The sequence below is a fragment of the Mus pahari genome, chromosome 21 (assembly GCF_900095145.1).
Source record: "Mus pahari chromosome 21, PAHARI_EIJ_v1.1, whole genome shotgun sequence".
Lineage (NCBI taxonomy): Eukaryota > Metazoa > Chordata > Mammalia > Rodentia > Muridae > Mus > Mus pahari.
The window spans coordinates 5,240,895-5,263,255 of record NC_034610.1 but is presented as its reverse complement, the minus strand read 5'-3'; the positions used below and the strand labels follow the sequence as shown (position 1 = coordinate 5,263,255).

The window sequence follows — 22,361 nt, the reverse complement described above, 5'->3', positions numbered from 1 at the left end:
CTCCCTTTGTTTGTTTCCTAATATGAAAAGGTTACTTCTTATGGCTCTCTTGGACCTACAATCATTAAACCAATGGTTGTCCTTTCCACAGTGGCTACAACACAAATCCTTTGTTTTTCATAGGAGCCAGGATCTGCTTATTCTCTTCTATGAATACCTTATTTTTCAGAGTCAATGCACCCTCTATTTTGAGCTTTCTAACCTTACAATTTCTTTGCAGGTGGCCAAATTTACCACAATTAAAGCATTGGGCATTTTTATTTCTGAGACTTGTACCTACAATTTGCCCTATGATATTGGCATGATGCACCAGAAAGCCAATACCAGTTGTCTCTATTATTCATTCTATTGGAGATTCTCATGATTTCAACTGTCTGATTGCTCTCTTACACTCAGCATTTCATTTTCAAATGTCAAGATCAGTAACTGTCTGATTTCAGAGTCTGATATGGCTCTATTTACAGCTGAACCCAATCTCCCTAAGAAATTGATAAAGACTTCTGCAGGACAATAAATAGTAAATAAGGTAGATCCCCCCCAACTCCTCAATCATATCCTAAGCTGTTAAAGCTGCAATGACATTGTTCAATTACAACATGATCAGATCAGATTTGTTCCTGTAGGTCAGCATAATGACCTTCACCAATCAGTTTGTCGTCAGTAACATTTATCCTACTTGCTTTATTATGTTATTCTATTTTCATGGCTTTGTGTCTCCACCAAGACACCACTGTAATTGTTGACCAACTTCTAGCACAGCTGATACCAATCCCTTCAAATCTTGGGGAATAACTCCATGCTGCATAGCCCAATTACTTAACATTTCTTTAACAAATGGAGAATGCAAGCTATACAGTATAATATCTTTTTTTAAATGCTTTAGATCTAGCATTTCTATTGGATGCCATGTCAGCTCATTATAAGCATGACCACTATTATTATCAAGTATTTGCTACACAAAGACTGGGAAGTCTAAAGATGCCTGTGTAACCCCAGGCAAATCCTCTTGTGGTGCACTTGACTGAACACTAATCCTTTGTCCCTGTACCACCTCCTGCTCTTCCTGGCCCTTTGTTTCACAGAGGTGTTCTGGGCACAATATCAGCGAAAGTGCTTGGAACAGGGCAGGATGTGGCCGTTTGGCTCTCAGCCTCATTTGGTAAATTCCTAGTTTCAGACACAAAGTCTGAATCCTGTTGCTCTCCTCCCATTGGCTCATTTTGCTTTCCAAACACTTCAACCTCTATCCGCAAACTTTTTAAGTGCGTAGCCAACTCTGCAATCTATTCTAATACAAGAGCATTGAGTGAACCTTCTAAGTTTTCAGCTTTCACCCCAATCTTTTTCAGAATGGTATACATGAAGACTATGAAAGAAAACCAGAAAACCCTCTCTGGTAGCAAGATGGGAGACCAACCAGTGGCAGTACCTGCTTTTTTGACAACCTCCTTAAGCAACATTTTCAACCCATTGAAACCTGCCTTTTCCTCTACTACATTATAAGGGAAGTTACCCATTATGCCTTAGTTATGTTGGGTGCCACTTGTAGGCTTGAGTTTTTCAAAACCTACTTTTATTAAGGTTCTTAAATGCTTCAATCTCCCTTCTAACCTGCCATAGGTATCAGAGAAAGATGGGAAAGAGGGGAGAGGGTTGTGGACCTGTTCTTTGGAAGCAATTCCAATCTTCATTGTCAGGTCGAATAACAAACACCAAACACAAATAAGTAGCAGCAATTCAATCCAGCAGAAACCACAAGGCTCCACTATATTAGCATGAATCAACAGAATTGGCAAAAAGCAGCCAGAATACCAGAAGTTCTTTGGTGCATTTCTCTCTAAGAAGTGAAGACCATCAAAGTATCACGTAACGCACAAAGACCTGTGAAGTGTTGCAAGGCATGGCAATGCATGAGTATCCTTTCACTGTCTGTGGGGTTATATTTATATTCTTTGTAAACATCACATGTTCTCAGAAGCATCTGCTTCAGCAAAACATCATATGCCATCTTACATTTCTGCTTTAACAAAATATCCTCTCTTGTGTTTGCTTCAGCAAAACATCCTCTCACAAGACAGCTTCCAGAAAATTATCATGTGAAACCTGAGTTTCCAAAGAAACCAGAAATTTCAACTTCACCTATGCTTACTTCTTATTAGGTAGAGAAATTTGAACCCAAGAGTGACAGGGTGCCATATCCTAGTGGTCAGTTGTCCCTTGGGTCTCATCTTTATTCATTGATGTTGGTCATCTATCATACAGTCTCCCTAATCTTACAGGACATCTCTGAGTGTCAGCTCAACAAGAGCCCAAGGCCTTTGGCAGGTGATTGGGGCCTCCTCTGTCATATATTAGAATTTGAGGTCTATTTTTCAATGTCCCATTATCCTGAAAGAACATCATGTCTGAGAATGTCTCCTTTCTGAGATGTGTGTTTCTTTTCACCTCTGCCAGTTACATTCTCTCTTGGCTCCTGGGGGCCTACTTTCCCTTTTAGCACACATTAATTTAGCTGTCCTTAGCTATGTAAAATTTGGGGTGGCTTCAGACCCTGCTTACTTTGCTTTCCAATACAGACTATATTCTGCAGTCCCAAAGCCAAAGAGACAGTTTCCCTGCTTCCAGCATTCCCTACAGTGGAGTCACTCTGCCTGCCTGCAGCAGCTTCTGTTGACTTGCTTCAGCAGTTCTTTGGAGCTGGTCTCTGTGCGTTTTCCTCAGACTGTTGTTTGGCACTTTCCAAACATTTTTACCTTATGTCACACAAAGAACTCAGTATTTGTAGGGCATACTCCAGGGGAAAATGTTACTTTTCAGCAAAGGCCACTAGCCTAGTGGCAACTGCCTGGGGGACCTTAGGTGCCCTGTCACTATAATGCATCTCCAAGGGGACCAGGATATAGCCTTCCTGCCTCCCTAGTTGAGCATCTAAGCCACAATCCCATTTTAAATGTTTACAGCTTAAGAAATTATTGGTTGCTTTTAGTAAAAAAAAAAAAAAAAAAAAGCCATTTCAAGTTTTGACTTGTATCACTTACTAAACTTGTGTACTTAATCTTGTGTGGGTGGTTTTTTTCCCCCCTGTAAGCCTCAGTTTTGTCATTTACATGAAAACAACCCTATCAATATCTACATAGTAAGTATTCTACAGAACTTAATTCTTCATTTAAAGATTTATTAGTTTACATACATACACACTTATGTGTGGGAGTCTATATGAATGAATGATATGTGTGTGGTTGGACATAGAGGCCAGAATATGATATCTGATCCTGTGGGGCTATAGTTACTGGAATTCGTGAACTACCTTCTGTGAGTTTGGGGAACCAAACTCTGGTGTTCTTAATGACTAAGACATCTCTTCAACTCTTACGAGTTAATTCTTATGGCAATTTTATCATTCAATTATTTATGACACCATTTTTTGTAAAAAACAGTCTTGTACTTAATAGACCCTCACAAGGCTATGAGTGCCTCAGAGTCTGCCTTGGGAAGTTGGCATATCCTGGACCTGTCAATGCTGCTTAAAAGAGGTGTGGGTGGGTAGTTCTGTCCTCTTGCTGTGTACTCCCCCTGTCTCTCTCTCTCACCATTCTTTAACTTCTGCCTTCTGACGCTGAAGTTGTCATCAGTGCAAGAGTGATTCATACCTGTAATTCCAGCACCTGAGAGGGCAGAGGCGGAAGGGATCAGATCTTCAAAGTCATTCTCAGCTTTCCAGTGAGCTTGGGACCAACCTGAGATACTTCCTCAAAAAATAAAAAATAAAATAAAATAAAAGTAAAGTAAAGAGTTGATTTAAGACTAAACAGTGCGAATGCATCATCTTACTCTGTCTAGTGTCATAGCTCATAACCATACATCGCCATACAAATTTGTATTAGAAACCCATTGAAGTATTGATCAAATAAAAACTCTTTCCTTTGATTGTGGTTCAATAGTCACATGGAGCTAGCAACTGCTACTTTGTGCATAGGAAGTATAGAGGGACAGAGAGAGATCATTCCTGTGAAGGCCTGGGGCTCTAACAGCCTACTCTCCTCTGCCTGAAGACTCACATGCCGGTCCGGTCTTCCACCCCTAAGGAGTTGTCTTGGTTTGACAGACACCATGACCATGATGACTCTTATAAGAACAATATTTAATTACCGCTGGCTTACAGTTTCAGAAGTTTAGTCCGTTATCATCACAGCAGGAAGCATGGCAGCATCTGGGCAGACATAGCACTGGAGAAGGAGCTGCACCTTCTACGTCTTCATCTAAAGGCAACCAAGAACAGACTACCTTCAGGCAGCTAGGAGGAGGATCTCAAAGCCCACCCCCACAGTGACACACTTCCTCCAACAAGGCTACACTTCCTCTAACAAGGCCACCCCTCCTAATAGTGCCACTCCCTGGGCCAAGCATATTCAAACTACCACAGAAGTCAATGTTGCCTCTTTAACAAACCTGATCATTGTTTTAGAAGCAAAATATTCCCTGGGAGGTAATCTATCTGCCCTTGCAGCTATCGCTACCTCCTATACTGTCTTTTAACCTGGTGATGAGGTTGCTGCCACTCTAAGCAAGGAGTGCAATTTCTGAAAGGTCTTTTTTTTTTTCTTCTCTTTGAAACTTCAGTATCCCTCTTGTTCAACTTGCTCCATGCTTAGAGAAGGTGATGGAGGTAAAATTGCACACAGGGCATCCCACTTCCATGTTGTCTTTCCCATTAGCTCAGCTGCTAACTGTTCTAAAAGTCCCACCCGCTATGCTTCAGGCCTCCTCAATGTCCTCCTCTCTTTGGGAAGCTTCAAAAGCCTGCCCCAGGAGGGTAAGACCCAGAGCTGTATGGCTCTCAGGCTGGGTACCATTTCTCTTCCTTGGTTTCTTCACTCGGTTTCTGGGGAAATAGAAAGGATTTGCCCTGAATCTGAACAGAGTTTGAAGGAGGCAGGGACATGTTTACAAAGACTCTTTAAGATACTCCAGATGAAAGATAGATTCAGACAAGGTAAGATTAGGAGAATTTTATTCTCATCATTCAAGTGAGAGTAATAAGAATGGATGTGAGAGGAACAAGCTTTTATTATATATTTATTATAAATTTATTATTGAGTTATTTTAGTACCACAGTATGTGTATGCATGAGTGTGTGTGTGTGTGTGTGTGTGTGTGTGTGTGCGTGTGCATGTGCGCACACGCGCATGCATAGATTAGGAGATAAGTTATGAGAGTTTGTTCTTTCATCTATCAAGCACATCTTGGGGAATAAAGTAAGGTGGCTAAGCCTAGAGGCAAGCACCTTTAGCAGCTGAGCCATCTCTCTGTCGCCAGAAGCGATCTTTAAGAGCCCCATGATTTTGAGAGTGAGCAGCAAAGGAAAATAGCAGCCCATTAAGTTGAAGGAAAGCTACAGTCAAACTGGCTTCAGGGATGTAATGGAGTTTAGTTTGGCACCTCTGTGGGAGGCTTAAATTATGCAACCATCTTAAACTTCTCTGAGTATAAATTATTAACCCTCATTAACCTTCTCTTTGTATGCCCTTATCAGGGCAAAGCCAATTTAAATACACTAGCACCCTGCCCCTCAGCCTCCTCGTGCTGAGGCTGTCTCTTCGTATGCAGGTGCTCTTCAGCAGACTGTAGATGAAAGTGATTCTCACTAAGGAACTGCTGACAAGACAGCAATCTGACTCGGGCAGGAAACTGAACATTCAGCTTCAATCTGCCTCAAGTGTCAAATACAAAGGTGAATTCTCAAGAGGAATAAAGCCACCCTGGCCAGAGAAAACCCCAGGACTGCCACTTTCTTGGCCATGATTCTTGGCTTTGTATCAGCCAATCGATGCGTCCATACATCCATGGACTTTATTCTTCCTATGCGAATGAGGACTTTAGATTGTGTGAATTCTCAGAGTCACTTAATAACTACTCCAGAAAAATTAACATGGGACACCATGTCCATCTGATGGTCAGGAGCAAAGGAAAGAACATGTTAAGTTCTTCATAGCCTTTATTAAAGAAAGATGAGCCAGCCCCATGGTGTTCTTGTGAGAGGAAAAGAAGAAATTGAGCTTGTTCCCAAACACACCAAGAGAAAGTTACTGTCAGAGAGTGGGGGTGGGGGGTCAGCAGGTGGGACATTTCTGAGAGATTAGGATAAAACCTTGCTAAAGGGGCAGGTTTCTTGACGATCTAGGGCCCCAAACATGATGGGGTGGGAGAGTGACGGAGAACGAGGAGCCCCATCAAATCACTAGGATAAGTTCCAGAGCAGGGTTACTCAACCTGTGGCTCATCACCCCATTTGGGGTTGCATATCAGACACTTACATTATGATTCATAGCAGTAGAAAAAAATGCAGATATAAAGTAGCAATGAAAAGAATTTTACGGTTAAGGGTCACCACAACATGAAGAACTGTGTTAAAGGGTGGCAGAATCAAGAAGGTGGAGAACCACTGCTCTAGGCAGCTCAACAGGATCTCTGCTGAAGTTGAGTCGGGCCAGGGAGGATCAGGAAGTCACAAGACAAGGCAAGGCTGGACAGGAAGGACATTCAGATCCTGAGGAACATTGGCCAAAAGACTGTCCTTAGAAGTTATGTGAGTATGCTTATCTCCCTCATCACCTAGCCCCAGGAGACTCCGTGAGCACTGTATTTTGTCACCTGAGTTCTGTGAAAGGGATTCCATCCCTGTGCTTCCTGATAGGTTCACCAGCTCTTGGCAGACTAGTGCGACTGTTCCCAGGGAATAGAGTAGGCGCACTTTAGCTGCTGGCACCCCGTTGTTGGGATAATGTGCTAACATGCAGGTCCCCTGAAATAGCCCCTTATTATCAACAACATCCCAGACGCCGTGTGCAGAGGCAGCCACTCCTCTGCAATCAGGCTTTCTGAGCCTTGCATTAGGTGACCTGGCTGTGAGGTGGGGGGGGGGGGGGGGGGTGCAGAGAGCTGCTGGATGAAGTTCCATTGAGAAAGAAGCAGCATGTGGTGTTGATGGTGTCTGAGTAGGCCATTGCCCGGCAGATCCCTACTCTGCTCCTGAGCAGAATAGAAGACATGTAGTTGCCTTGGCCTTCCTGCTAGCTGTGAGCAAGCCACGCCTGGCATGGAAGGCTGAGCCTGCAGATGATCGAATGTTTCTTTTGTAGAAATGTCATCAGATAACCTGATAAAAACAAAATTGAATCTGTCAGATTTCGATGCCAGGGTTTGAAATATCGCTAAAGCTCCCTTAAAACTGTCATTGCTAATAAGATTTTAGAACAGGCTACATGGTGTGTGTTTGCACACCCGTCGGAGCCTTTCTGTGTTCTTGTAGAGAAGGGGAAAAGCAGTGGCCGCTGGCTAGATGCATGCACTAGCCCCACTTGGCACTCAGACTACCAATGCCAAAAAGAACAAGACTTAACTACTTAACTGCTGAAAGCAGAGGGGACCGCTAATTCAAGATGGAGAAGAGGTATCTGAGACAAAGTGGCTTCTTCTGGCGTTCTGAGAAAGCACACGGGGGAATCCACAGCAGCCATGTCTCCTACTACCTCCTGGAATAGACCAGAACATTTTCTGGGCTCCAGTAATTTAGCACCATAGTCCTCAACAGATTTTGGAGAAAAGGGTCCAGGCAACATCTGGAACTGTCATCTGTCACTTGTTGAGGTTTGTTCTTTTGTTATGCTAAATACTAGTTTCTCACATAGACCACACATAGACCCAAGGTGATGCTATGTGACCTTGCCCCCCCCCCCAAGTTATCCCTCATTGGTGAATAAAGATGCCAAAAGCCAATAGCAGGGCAGAAGAGATATAGGCGGGTTTTAGGGTTTCCAGGCTTGGGGAAGAACCACAAGAGGACTTGGAGGGAAGAAGGAAGAAAGATGAGAAAGCACCATGGGGTAAGAAGCTTAAAATAATGGCCATGTGGGCTGGCTAATTGAAGTTAAGAGCAGCCCAGACAAAACATGGCAAATTTTATAATGGACTGAGTGGCTGGGAAATAGACATACTAGCATAGAGGATAGATATCCGCCCAGCTCTTGTGCTGATTAAAGCTCGTTGTAAACATAAAGGTCATGCGTGCCTTTTATCCAGGAACTAAATGGTCAGATGGGGGTTTAGAAGCCCCAGTTGAGATGAAATATTTTCTACAATGTGTCACCATGATTCGCTTACTGGCTGCAGTGGACCCTCAGCAGAGCCCCTCCCCTGCCTATCCCAGCATCCTCCTCAGGCAGATCACATGTTCAGCACCTCATGTGCACTGACTGTCCCTACTTTTCTTGTCATTCCTTGTCTCTTTCTTTCCATCTCTTCCCATTGAACTCCTGCTGTCCTAGGAGCCAGGTTCCCCAGATCCCCTCTGAGAGGCACCATAGCTCTTGTCGACAATGGTTTCGTGATAACAGGGCTCCTTCTCCCATCTCTCTTTCTCTTGTGGCTTTGTTCCCTCTGTTCCTCTGCTGACTTACAGCACTGTCCCACACCAGGCCCAGTACACCTCCAGTGTATCACTTCCAACTCCAGAGAGGCTGCACTTGACCAGGGCATGCTGCCTGGTCACTCTGGTCGCCGTCCCTGCACTCCTCCGGTGTCACAGCTTACTCTTACCGTGTCCGTGTAGAGAGTACCTACTGTGCCATTTGCTCCAGAACTGCAGTTCTGCAGCAGCGCAACAGCCATGTTACTGTCCTGCAGCAGATTAGCAAGGCCACTGGTCCCCGCTCTAGAGGGCTCTAATGGCACCAGGGTGAAGTAGATGACTAGCGATATTTCTGAGATGTGGGCTGCCATCTAGACTGTGTCTAGAGAACATTTCATGTAAGGGCAGCCTTGCTAGGTAGGAATAATGAGAGTGAATTCTATAGTGCCAGGGGCTGGAAGGACAAGGTCAGATAGAGGTGTTCTGGAGTAGTCACCCAAGTCTTTCCGGACCATGAGGGGCGCAGATCCAGTCCCCAGGCCTCCCGCGAGCAGGCGCCTTTGTGTTTTGTCTAGGGCTAAAGCTGAGGTTTTAGAACCTGATCTTGTGTTAAGAGTTCATGGGGTCATTTCAGACAAATTTCTTTCTTTCTTTCAAGCCTAAAGATTTCAGACTTTAAAGTATATATTGTATATTGAACAGATTCCTCCCTGTGCTTCCCGCTATTTCTCACCCCTCCACACTGCTGTTTATCCTTTTGTCTCCATAAAGGGTTGTACCTGCCCACGAGTGCAGGTGCCCACAGAAGCCAGAGGTGTGAGCTGCAGCTCTGGGTAACTGTGAGGCTGGGAGGAGAAATTAGGTCCTCTGCAAGGGCAGAAGGTTCTCTTAATCCCTGAGCCATCTCTCCAGCCCTGAACAAATTTCTTAATATCCTGGTACGATAGGTTGACTTCGTTCACTCGGATGGACTAAGAAACACCACTCGGGGAATCAATGAAGCATGTCTTGGGTGTGTCTGTGACAGCAAAGTGGAGTGACACCTTTCTATGGGCAAAGCCCATGAATGAATAAAAAGAGTGAAAGTGAAGAGGAGGAAGCCTGTAGCACATCCTACTTTCTTTATTTCCCATTCCAGACATGAGGCATGTCAGCCACCAACATCAAGCCACCCTGTCCGCCATGCCTTCCTTTGCCCCAGTCCCAATCAAATATACCCTCAGTCTGTAACCCAATCCCTCCCTTGGGTCCCTTCTTGTCACGTTTTTGGTCAGAGAAGCAAGAAGAGTAACTAAAGACCTCTTAGTTGAGAATTGCCATGGTACTTAAATCGCTCTGTGTGTGTGTGTGTATGTGTGTGTGTGTGTGTGTCTGGATTCAAAGAGCTGGCTAAAGAAAGCCACCAGCATGGAGACTCCTCCATCCACATAGAACAATGCCTCCATCATAATTGGATTTCTGAGACACTTGAGGGCAGGCCTCCTTCAGGCACCTGCTTCCTGGATAAGGAACAGAGCAAGGGGGAGGCCACAAGCCCAAGTTCCAACCTAATAAAAGGCTCTGCATCCTTGCTTCTTGGCTGTGGCTCTCTGCCCAGTTGCTCAGAAAGCATCAGGGTCTCCAACCTCTTGACATTATGAGGGCACATGGCCATCTACATAGCTCACTCTCAACAGCCACACAATCAATTCACGAAGACAGTACGAAAATAAAGTCTCTCCCTCTAACGCGTTAAGGAAGCCTGTAATTCTGTACCAGGCCACATTCATAGGTATCCTGGGGTTCGTGCACCCCACAGGCTGTAGGTCGAACTCACAGCATGAAAGCTGTATGAGCAGTTATTCCTAGTACTTCCTTTAATCAAAATTGCTGCAGCCAGTGGCTCTGCGATCCTCACACCTACCCCCCAGACAGACAGATTGACATTTGCCTTCGTTTGACCAAATATTTTGTAAAATATCTCCCTGCTGTTAGGTTCTTATTGCCCACAGCCCATCCTTCAAGAACAGATGCTGGGCTGTTTCCAGCAGTCTATGCTTGAATAAGGGCGTACTTTTTAAAAGACAAATAGGGGAATTCAAGGAGTCCTAGGACCATTCAGTGCTATGAGTGAGATCCGCGGGACTGAAGACATACTTACAGCAGCTCAAACTTGATTTCACATTATCAATTCTCCGGTGCTGCCAGGAAAGTGAATTTTAATGCACCGACACGCGGCGCGTGTGGGCAGTGGCCCCACCTAGGGGCAGAACGGTGTATTTTCTTTCTGCCTTCTCTTTCCTGTTTATTCATTTTGTGAGTTGAAGAATGGAAAAGCTCTCAGACTTGCAGACCAGGGAATTTTCCATCAGCCTATCCAGAAAGCTGGAGGATGTTCGAAGGAGACATCACTTGGAACAAGAGACTGGCCACAGCACATTTTTTTTTTCCCCTTAGGATGTCACCAACCAATTGGCTGCACTGTGCCGCTCCCACCCCCTACCCCCACGCCCTGCTTTGTCTAGAAGCGTGGCTAAGGGGGGAAACAGGAATGAGTTAATAGTGTGAGCCATTGATTGACACAGGGGTGCAGGTAAAAGCTGCATTCAAGGAAGGTGAGCCAGATCTACAGTTGAATGGGCTCACCTGATTCACAGATGTGACATCAATAACCCTGAGGTTCACATAGCTTCACTCTCTATGGAAGCCTGGGAGCAGAGAAGTCCTGAGAGGCTAGGAACAGAACAGCTCTCCCAGACAAGGGGATGTGATGGGGGAGGGAGTTGCCAGAGGAGCTTACAAGTGGATGGGAAGTCTTCCTTCCCACATTTTTTTTTTCCTCCCAGGTATCTTAGCTTATCATAATGTTTATTCCAGAGGGAAGAAAGACCTCAGAGACTTGAAACCACATATCCTTCACAACTCAGAGAAAACCATGAAGGTTGAAAAGCATATGTTTATCAAAGGGAACCTGTGTTCTCATTCACACTTCACTAAGCATGAGATGACAAAACTGTACACTGATTGCATGTACCAGGCCAGACTCATTCCAGGCCACTCAGGCTGACAGTTTCAACCCAATCATATATGGACACTCCCTTGCATCAGAGCTGAAAACAGGTTAGGGAACTCACATCACTGGCATCAGGAGCCCCGTGTGTGCTACAGGTGAATATGAGATTCCTGGAACATGGCGGCGGGGAGTTAGAGAGAAGGGGTGAAGGGAGTCATGGGAGGAAGAGGGAGAGAGACAGGAAGAGGAGGAAAGGAGATAGCCCTTGGTACTCCCAACAGAAAACCGTGAATGTGAAGAGTGGTGATCTAAATCTAGCATCTCGAAGCGGGTTGTAGGAGGGCTGTCTAGAGCCTGTCGTCACGGTGGCTAAAGGCAAGAATGCCAAATCAAATGCTAGCAATATCTCTCCCTCCCCAGCGCCCGCTCCCCCCCCCCCCGTGCGTGTGTGTGCATGTGCGAGTGTGTGTGTGTGTGTGCACGTGCGTGCATGCGTGTGTGTGTGTGTGTGTGTGTGTGTGTTTGCGCACGCACACACACTCACTCTGTGTGCCATGCATGCATGGAGTATTTAAGACAACTGGAAATGCCTCTGTGGGCAGCTTAAACCTACAGGCATTGCAAGCCGCCCACCTTCTCTGTGAGTTATAATGAAAACTCCCACAGCTAGTCTGCGTGTGCACAGAATCCAGACTCGGAGGTCACCCGGCTCAGGAAGATTTCGGTCTGTGCAGCTTGAAAACTCACTCTCCCAGCTCGGTGACTCCACGGGGTGCAGACCCAGGCAAATGTGAACCTTCCACCAGCCCCGCCCAACCCTCCCCAGCACTGGAAACCAGCCTGCTTCCCATCTCCCGCCCTAGCTCCACTGAGGCCACAGCGCTGGGAGGGGAAGCACTTCAGTGCAGGGCCTTACATCACTGTCCTATTAGTCTAAGCAGACGAGAGCAGATTGTTTATTTTGGTTCAGCTCTGCTCCAGGCTGTAACATCAGATGTAACTCCCAGAGTGACAAATTCTGATCGCAGTGTCACAGAGTAAACAAGAGCCAGGGAATCCGGGTTTCCATAGGGGGTGTGGAGCGGGATGGGGTCCGGGTCCCACTTTGAATCCCTTTGTCTTAGGCAGCCCCCCAGTCTTTCCCTGAGAATCTGTACTTTTCTTCACACCCACCCACAACAGTCAACAGCTTCCACCGGGCTAATAGACCAGGTCTTTAATTTCTTTCAAAGCATTAATGAAAGGTGATTCCTGCTTTTCCCTTAGAGCATATTTAACTCTTTTCCTAGTTCATATTTTATGAGATTTGCTGGGTATTTTTCAATGCCGTAAAGCCCAGGAGACATTAATTCTAATCGCAAGTGGCAGACTTACCCCATGAGGGTATTGCTGATACCCCAGAAGTTTGGACCAGGACATCTGTCAAGGGGAGCTGCAAGAATGACATTCTAAGGCTCAGTTCTGACCATCCATCCTCACAGAGCTCTGCAGGGTGGATAGATCCTGCAGTCACAGCAGATACTAAAGCCAGTAAGGCAAGAGTCAGCTTGAGCAGTGGCACTTTCCTGCCAACTGTAACCATCACTCACCCCAAACCAGGGAGTGTGTGTAACATTAGACACCCCCACCCCCCACCCTCTGAGCTATCTGAAGGCTGAGCACCTATTTGATATCAGGGTATCCAGTCCTCATCTCACACAGGAGGCTCCTCCCACCTCAATGCAAGCAGCACAGTGCCCACTATGAAACAAAACAAAACTGAAGCCAGCTTGTTTGACAAGACAGTGTCCCTGTCTCCTTCCAAGTGGGTCCAATACCTGCAAGGTGACATCAGGTGCCCCTCTAACTCTGGGTGTTTGTGGACGAAAGGCTGGAGAAGATGAGAAAAGGCCAGCTCTTTATGGGTCCCTAATGGCCCTATGGTGACTCTGCCACAGTGCAAGATACTGCTATGTTGGTTGGGGACATTTTGAAACACAATGCTCCTGTTTCTTCCTCTCATCCCCTTGCTATTGTTGGGCTTCTGTTCCTTTTTAAAGTCCAGAGAGGTGTGTTTTCCACTCACCTGTTTCCTGTGGACTCAAAGGCCTGCCTCAAAAATAAGTAATGACTCATTACAGTGCCAAAGGTTAAAGTTGCTGAGTTTACTATAAAGCATATTTCTCACATTAAAAAGTCTAGTCAAAATTTCTAGAAGGAATCCAAAAGGCTCCTGACAGGACTAGGACTTTAGATGTCTCTCTCTTTCCATCACACCTCAGCCCCTGCTCCTAGGGTACCAGCAGGGAGCACAACCATAGCACCAAGCCTCTGGCTCACTTTTGCATCTCTGGATCGGTCACCGTAGGATATGCTATCCCAATGACTTCATCACTACCTACTACCCAAGAGCCAGAGGTGACCCCAGAAGCCTACTTTCCAGAGAGAATCCTGGTAGAATTAGCACAGGGACAAGTGTATGTTGAGATTGAGGTTGCAAATTGGAGCTGCTGGAAACTAGAGTAGCTGCGGGCTCCATATTGATATGAATCAGTCCCAGCCTCCTCCCCTGCTTCTTCTGCACAAGGACCAGCACCCTATACTCCTAACAACCCGCCACTTTGTGCCTGCCGCACTTCTCTCCTGTAAATGGGCAATTCGGAAAGTTACTAGGCAGCAGCTCACTTCTAAAAAAGTTTCCTACAGTGGGAAAGTCACTGGCTGCACCCAGGGCTGTGCCCACAGTGCCACACCCTTCAGAACTTGGGGCAACATGGGCCAGAAACCCCAGGAAGGATACAGGCCTCTTGGCCCTAGAGCTACTCCTGATGTTCCGAGGACCATGGCCTCTTGGGCTTCCTGGCTTTAGGAAAATGGTTGGTATTGTAGGAGGTTGGTTCCAGGTTGGTATGGGGGACTTGCTCTCATTCATTCCCGTGGTTCATCAGTTCAATGACTCACTAGTACTTGGTAGTCTCTGGATTGTCTAGGAACTAATTTTTAGCCAACATTGTGTGATCTAAGGCACTCATCTCATTAAACTTCCAACAGATTGTGGGGTAGGGATGGCATTGGTAATACCCTAAGGATGAGAGCCTTTTTTTTTTTTAACTACTTGGAGTATTGGACCAGAAAGTCCTACACAGCAGAAAGCTTAGCTTAGCCATGTGTGAACATGGCTAAGGATTCCAGGCCAATGGCTGCCTACTAGGGTGCAAGAAATGTTTTGAGGAAGTTCCCAGGTGTGTTTTTGGAATGTGCTATTGACAATGTTGTGACCAGAAACCTTCCCAGAGGAAGCATTGATCACAGACAGTTGTAGATCTAGGCTGAGCTGAGAGGGAGCCTTAATGGAAACCACCTCCTCCAATCTCTTCCCTTCTTCTCTTCCTCCCTCCCATTGTTCTCCCATACCTGAGGTCTCCTCACTTTGGCCCATCACTTCAAAGTTCTCAAAAGGCACCAGGCTAGTCACATCACCTACAAGTCATGATTAAGATAATCAACCCACTTTCAACTTCATTTCTACTTAAATTTGCCACACACAAGCTAGACAGCAGAAGTCCCCCAAACTCAAGAGCAGAAACGCACTGGTGTTCTGAAAATCAGGCACCTCAGTGGACCCTGGGATTTCCCTACCAGCAGCCTACAGCAAGGCAGTCACCCAGGCACAGTGCAGGACGGTGATAATTCTTCCTTCCATCACTTCATGTCGAGGTCATTTTGCCAATGTAAGGAGGGAGCAGATGATCTGTAAGTACCCGCCATGTCACAGGTACTTAGAAATACATCTGAGTGAAGCTTGTCTCTTTATTCCACTGTATCTGGTACTGAGGCTGTGAGTGGAAGTTAATGTATGTTTCTGTAGCCATTTACATCTCCTGGTTAAAGCTGGGTACATAGGAGGCTAAACTCATGGATTCAGCCTACTAGCATCTCTGTCTTTAGAATTTCAGTATCATACTGTCATTATTATACAGAGCCAAAGTTTTCTGTTGTTAGAGGGTCTTTGTAAATTGAATGAACTGGGTCCCTGAGACTAGCCAGTGTCTGGCTTTTCTATAGCCTGGGAACACGGTCACAACAGGCTTTGGCAACTTTGTCAGGATTTCCCAGGCTGCTTTTCTTTGATCTCTTTAATGTGCTAGATACTATTAGGAGCCTGTGGGCAAAGCAAGAACAGAGATTGCATTTATGCTGCAGGTAGCAGACAGATGCTTAAGATTGACATTTGGTATCCCATGATTATTGCAGTCTTAGAATAGTCAGAATGAACCGAAGTCCCCATGGATGGATGTCTGAAGCGGGGGAAATGTGCTTCATATATTCAACAGGAAACTGTAAAGGCTTGGAAGCACCAGCCCTGTGATTTATAGGAATACAGGTAACCTTGGAGAGGTAACCCAGGCATAGCAAAGGAAATACTTCGAGGTCTCACTTAAACACGTGGACTCTGTAAAAAGACATGCTCATCTGGAGAAGCAGGGCAACCAGAGGGTAAGGAAGACACGGGTCAGAGCACATAACATGTGAATTAGACAGGAATAATAACTCCAAGAGCTCTGTCATATAACATAGTGGCTATACTTACTAAAAATAGGACGTGCTGGAAGGCTGGTAAGGGAACAGATTTTAAGTCTCTTTGCCATAAATGGAGATAAGAACTATGAGAGGTCATGAATATGCTAATTAACTTGATTCAGCAGTTCCACGGTATCTACACATCTCAAAATGTCATATTGCATATCATCATAAAGTGATACTATCTTTATTTACCGACCTTAAACATAACAAAAGAGAATATGTATACAATAAATACTTCTTAAAAGACGAAAGTAATAGAAGAAAATGGCTTGGTTCAAGGGTCAGTGTTCCCATGAGACTTTGCCATTAGTAAGACACTGACATGGTACAAATGAGTCTGTGAACAGATGTCATGCCTTGATCACAATAAACCTAGAGACAAGGAAGGACACGTTCCTACAACTCACGTAGGAATGCCTCTTTCGTGACCCTAGAAGACGAGATAAGGCACAGCAGCCTGCCCCCATGGCTGCGAAGGGCCAGGAGGAGCTTGTGATGGCCGTCAACAGATTACTTGCATAGTCAAAGCAGGCCACCTCCATTCTCATGCTCCTGACCCTTGACCTAGTGCTGGCCCATTGGGGAAATCCCTTTTCCTTATTCTAAAGCGCCTTGAAAACAATGTTGTTTTTGAGATAACTGGCCCCCTTTCCATTATCTCATTATGATAAGGTGTGAGAAGAGTTGCAGGGGTGCTAAGGCCCCCCTCTTTCTGGAGCTGGGGAGTTATTATTCATCTGGAAACAGTTCAGCCACAGAACATCCGTAAGTCAGGCTGCCAGCCTGTCGTGGCCACGATATCCGTGTGGTAACTGTCCAAACTTACTTCTTGTCCACAGACCACTCCTCATAAGCTGCATACATCAGGCCAGCACCCTGCTGCAGGTTGCATTCCCATCTCGGTGGGTGTGATGCTCAACCTTGATTATCAGATTGATGTAATTTAGTGTCACTACGGAAACCAAACCCCTGGGCACGTCTTGATTGGACGAATTGAGGTGGGGAAACGAATCCTCAGTGTGAAGAGACTCCTAATCCTTCCATGGTGGAGGATGGAGGACATCTCCAAGACAGATGAAAAGGAAAAGCTAGTTGATGATCAACATTCATCACGCCCTGCATCCTGAGTATATAACGTAACTGGATGTCCCATGTTCCTGCCACCACGCTGGCTCCACTACGATGGACTGCCCCTCCAACTGGGAACCCTTCCTTGCTTACGGATTTTTTTTTTGTCAGAGCATCACTGAAAACAGCTCACTTGGTGAGTCATATCACTCCAAGTGAAAGCAAGGTGGCACTCGGCCACTCACACAGGCTCACAAGAGGGGTTGCAGGTGAGAGTGGAGCAGAAGTCTTCCCGTTTGGAGTGTCCTCTTCCAGTCATGCATCCCGGCATGACTTTCTCTTCCCACCCTGCTCCACGCATCCATCCCTTCATGCCTCTGTGTTTAATGGGTGCTGTCAGAAAGGCTACCAAGCAAATATGTTTAGTGTCTTTGGGAATGGAAGTTATGAGTTAAGGCTTCTGCCAGATTCAATCTTGGTCTGGGCATGATTGGAAAATGTGTGTTGTGGCCATCTGTCTAGAACTGACTGGGTGGAACGCTGAGACTTGCCACGTCTGAGACAGGGTGGCAATCACATTTCATGGAAGAAAAATGGCAGTGAGCAAAACATGGGTGCAGACACCCACAAATTGAACTGTTAGGAGCCTTCACTCTCGCATTTGTACAGTAATGGGTTTTCCGCAAGAATGAACAGAATTGCCTTATTTTTTTTCTCCTGCGCTCTCAGTGTGTGCAAGTCTTCGTTTATTTAAATACACGCATATGCCATGTGTTCTCCACAGCTTCACCCACATTTGCCTTATCTAAACAGAGTCAATTTTTAGATTTTCATTTTCCAAGTTAAAAATCTTATTTTAATTTGGTTTTCTCTTCTTTTGAACTCCACTCGAAATATGATTTTTGCTACCATTTAACACATTTCCATTGATTTTTTTTTTCTCTTAACTCCTTGTATTGAGTTTCAGAGCAGTGCCACAGGTCACTCAGCACCACCATGTTTTGAAGTAGACACCATGCCAATGATAACAACTTTGGTTCCAGGTGCCTCCTCCCTCATAGATGGCCAGAAAGCATTTACATCAATCAGTTGGCTCACACTTTACCCAGAGTGCTCTGGGGAGCAGAGCCTTAGGCTAGAGAGAATAGTGCTGATACTGTTTGGGAACTGAAAGCCCAGGGCGGCTAGGGTGAAAAATAAAGAGGAATTAAAGCCAGAAGAAACGCTAAGCATGATGCACCCCTGCTGGCTGCACCTTGGGGGCAGGGGTGGGGATGAAAGAAGCACATCTGTCCTCTTAGGGGGACATTTGTGTGGCACACATTAAGGGGAATGTGCAAAGGAAAAGACTGCACTATAGTTCCCTTCTTGGAAAGGAACAGTCATTGCTGTCTGGTAACCATGTGCCCCTGGGAGATTGACACCCCACACTCCAGGCAGGAGCACCCTAGTTCTTTGCCAAGGCTACAGAGACAAAAATCCCACTGAGCCTATGACAGTTCACTCAAGCTTGCATGGCAGACAAGAGGACAGACAGGCCCTGCTGGACTACATATAGAGGGCAACAGAAACCATGCCACCCAAGTCTAGCTTGTTAAAGCAAAGCATGTATTGGGGTTCCTTATGGGAATAAGAAGAGTAAGCTGGTCCTCATGGGAGTAAGCGTCGGGCATTACTTATAGAAGCCTGGTGAGGAGTTCCTCACAGCAGCCTGGGTGCGAGGGGTCGGGGGAGGGAGAAGGAGTGTTTCCTTACAGCACTGGGCGGTGGGGTCCTCACTGCAGTGTGGAGCTTTGCCATCACACACTCACTGTACTGCGGCTGCATGTGTCTGTTCTTTGAGCATACGCAGGTGTACTGGGAGATTCTATTTCAAGTAACTGCAGTTGGGGAAAGAAAAGGTGCATGTAGTATGATCGTGTCTGTGCACATCATGATATCGCATAAGCTCTTACCCAAAATGAGGCTCCATCTGTCAAGGAGTTCATGAGAATCCTGTCCTCTGTGACTTACACATCTGAAGACTAGAAAAACCGCACACAGAGCGATGTCTGGTTCCCCAGTCGTCAAACTGCTTCTTCTTCCCTCCCACATATGCCTGGTGCTGAGTGACATTCGTCAAATCGTTGTGAGTCATTGTGTAGGTAGGCATGCATGTATTTAAGGGTTGGAAATTGGATACTTACTTTGGCTTTATATCATTCTCTCTTTTCTCCATGTGTGTGAGTGTGTGTGCACGTGCCATGGTGCATGTATGGAGGTCAGAGGACAACCTCAGATGACAAGAAATGCTCTCGACTCCCAAATTCTTTAACACAGACTCTGTTGTTCATAACAGTGCACTCCAGGCTGGCTGGCCGGCGAGCTTCCAGGGATTCCCCTGTCCCTGCCATCCATAGGATCGCTGGAATCACAGATGTGCGCTGCCCACTTGGCTGTGGGTTCTGGAGAATCTGCACTTAGCTTTTCACTCTGGCGCTGCAAGTGTTTGACCCACTGAGCAACCTCTCCACCCCTCTAATTCCTTATTATCGTAATTTGTTTATTGGAGGCCGGTTCAATACCCAGGGCACACACACAAAAAGCTAACATTTAAAACAATGTGAAGCTATTATCTTTAAATTTGCCATCATCTAATGGTACTAACATTTAGGGGATTTTATATGCATGCTTTTATTGATGTGTGTGCCTGTTTGTCTTTCTATCTGTGTCTGTGTAGATACCAAAGCAGAATTGTGGTTTATGCAAATTTCTATTCTGTATTCTATTAATTATTTTTACTAACATTATGATAAGTACATGTTCCCAAAGCATTTATAATTCAGAAGTTTATTTCAATGTTTCCTTCATTGTAGATTCTCAAACGCTTCCAACTCTTGGAACTTAAGTTGGGAACTGTCTGTAAGTGTATGTATGACACATGTGAATCTAACTGTGCTGTGAGTCTGTCCCGTTGTCATTTGGATGCACATCATTCTTAGAGGTCTCCCATCTTTACATCAGTGATTTACTGATGCCTGTCATCCTTCACGGTTTGAACAAACAATCAAGGACTCTGAGGTGAAACCTCCATTTATGACACCGTCTATTTGACCCCTAAGACTGGACCCCTAAGTGAATGATGTGGGTTTTCACAAACATATCACCAGCTAGCTGAGGGCACCCATGAAATGACAGAGATAAATGCTCATTCATTGAACATTCTCTAATTATAAGAAGAGTGTTCAGCAAATCACATTAGAGTATGCACACCCACGTCCACCAGCTCACCATGCCCTCCTGTGTTATTACAGGGCCTGACACACCCTTCGTTACCCAGCATCTGAGCCTTCCCAAGTTTATTAGTGTGCAATAGCTAAACCCTTGCCTTTGGGCTGCACAGCGGCATCTAGTTAGTTTCCTAGAAGATGGCACACCACTATGAGTACAGTTTGTCTGGGAGAAGATAGTTTTTCTTACTCTCTTGTAATCTTCCCACTGATTAAGCACTGCTTGAAAGTGGGTTGAGATGCTCAGTCTCCCCCCCCCCACTTTCTCTTACATTTCTGTCAACAAGACCCTAGTGTGCTACCCATACTGGGATGGGGATAAGGGTGTACAGGAGGAGTTAGCTACTGTCCCATCGATGTGACAAAGGACCAGAAAGCAACTTACAAGAGCAAGGGTTGCTTTTTGGCTCACAACTTGAGGGTGGGGTCCATCACAACAGGGAGGCCAGGGCAGTTCTCACTGTGGCTGGGCTGGGGAAGCTGGGCAAAGTGTTCACAGTCAGGAAACAGAGACAAATGAACACTACCAGTTCACTCTGACCAGGTACGCCTGGGAAGGAGCTGATGGGATCAGCATCCACAGTTGTGTGTCTTCTTTCCTTGGTCACCCTCACAGTCATGCTCAAGGTGTGTCTTCCATCAAGTTGACAAATAAGATTAACTGTCCCATTGCTTCCACACACTCTGAGCACTGAGCTTAAGAAACCCATGGTGCCCAGGCCAGGGAGATATGCCACCAACTGCCCACAGATTAGACCCTCTTAGGAAGGATGCAGGTGAGGAAAGGTGAGTGGAGACGTCTGTGAACACATAGAGCTCATCAATTCTCTTCCTGTTCTTTCTCGTCATAAGTGATGGTGTGGGAATGGAAGGAGCCACTGATGTGATTTCAGGTTAATCTTCTTTCAATGCACTGGAGCCACATTTCCAAGACAGAAATGATCAGATCTACTGTCCCAGACCCCTGGACAAACCAAAGCAGAAATTACAACAAAATAGACCTTCACTGAGGACTTGGCATGTGCTCCACAAGTGTACTTGTGTGTCCATGTGCATGCAAGTGTGTGTGAGCAAAAAAAAAAAAAAAAAAATTAAAGCCTCAAGAAGAAAACTTACCTGAGTGCCCTAAGGGTTCCCCTAGGAGCTAGGACTCGAGATGTGAACCACTATATGTGACCACACTCAGACAGCAGCTACAGTGCACAAAAATGCCATTCCGATGAAGCTTTACTCACAGAAACAGGGGAAGGACCGACTTGGCCCCAACCCCATAGTGTTTGATGACTTATCTGGAAGTAACATAGACAAACATGAATCCAGTGAGGTGAGAGACACTGGTGCACATCGATTAAAGTACAGAGACCTGGAGGAACCATGCGGCCCTCTGCTTAGCGTGTTGCTTCACAGGAGCATGCCCTATGCATTAACAAGAAGACACACAGGAAAAGAAGAATAAAGGCAAGCCTTAAAATAAGATTAGGCACTGGCATGGAACCCAGAGTTACGTCGTTAGAGGTGCATATGCAAACCTCCAGGATGCCTATCCAACACCATCAGAAGAAATAAACAGTGATTCAATTTCTTGTGTTGAAAATTATTTAAGCTATTTTTTTTATGAGTTTGTCTTTCTTATCTTCATGTCTTAGTTAGGGTTTCTATGGCTGCCACAAAACACCATCACCAAAAAGCAAATTGGTGAGGAAAAATTTTATTTGGCTTCTACTTCCATAGCACTGTTCATCATTGAAGACAGTTGAGACAGGAACTCAAACAGGGCAGGAACAGAAGACAAGGGCTGATGCAGAGTCCTCGGAGGGGGGCTGTTTGTTGGCTTGCTTCTACTAGCTTGCTCAGACTGCCTTCTTATAGAAGCCAGGACCACCTGCCTAGGGATGGAATCACCCACAACAGGCTAGGTCCTCCCCCAATCATTCACTAGTTAAGAAAATGCCTTACAGCCAGGCAGTGGTGGCGCACACCTTTAATCCCAGCACTTGGGAGGCAGAGGCAGGCGGATTTCTGAGTTCGAGGCCAGCCTGGTCTACAGAGTGAGTTCCAGGAC

The 22,361-nt window shown here is 45.7% G+C and overlaps 1 protein-coding gene across 2 annotated transcripts in view; it reads left to right on the top strand.

Annotated features, from left to right (window-relative positions):
• Positions 1–22,361, top strand: part of Prkn (parkin RBR E3 ubiquitin protein ligase) — a 1,168,744-nt gene that overhangs the window by 715,406 nt on the left and 430,977 nt on the right. The gene's annotated exons all lie outside the window — the stretch shown is intronic.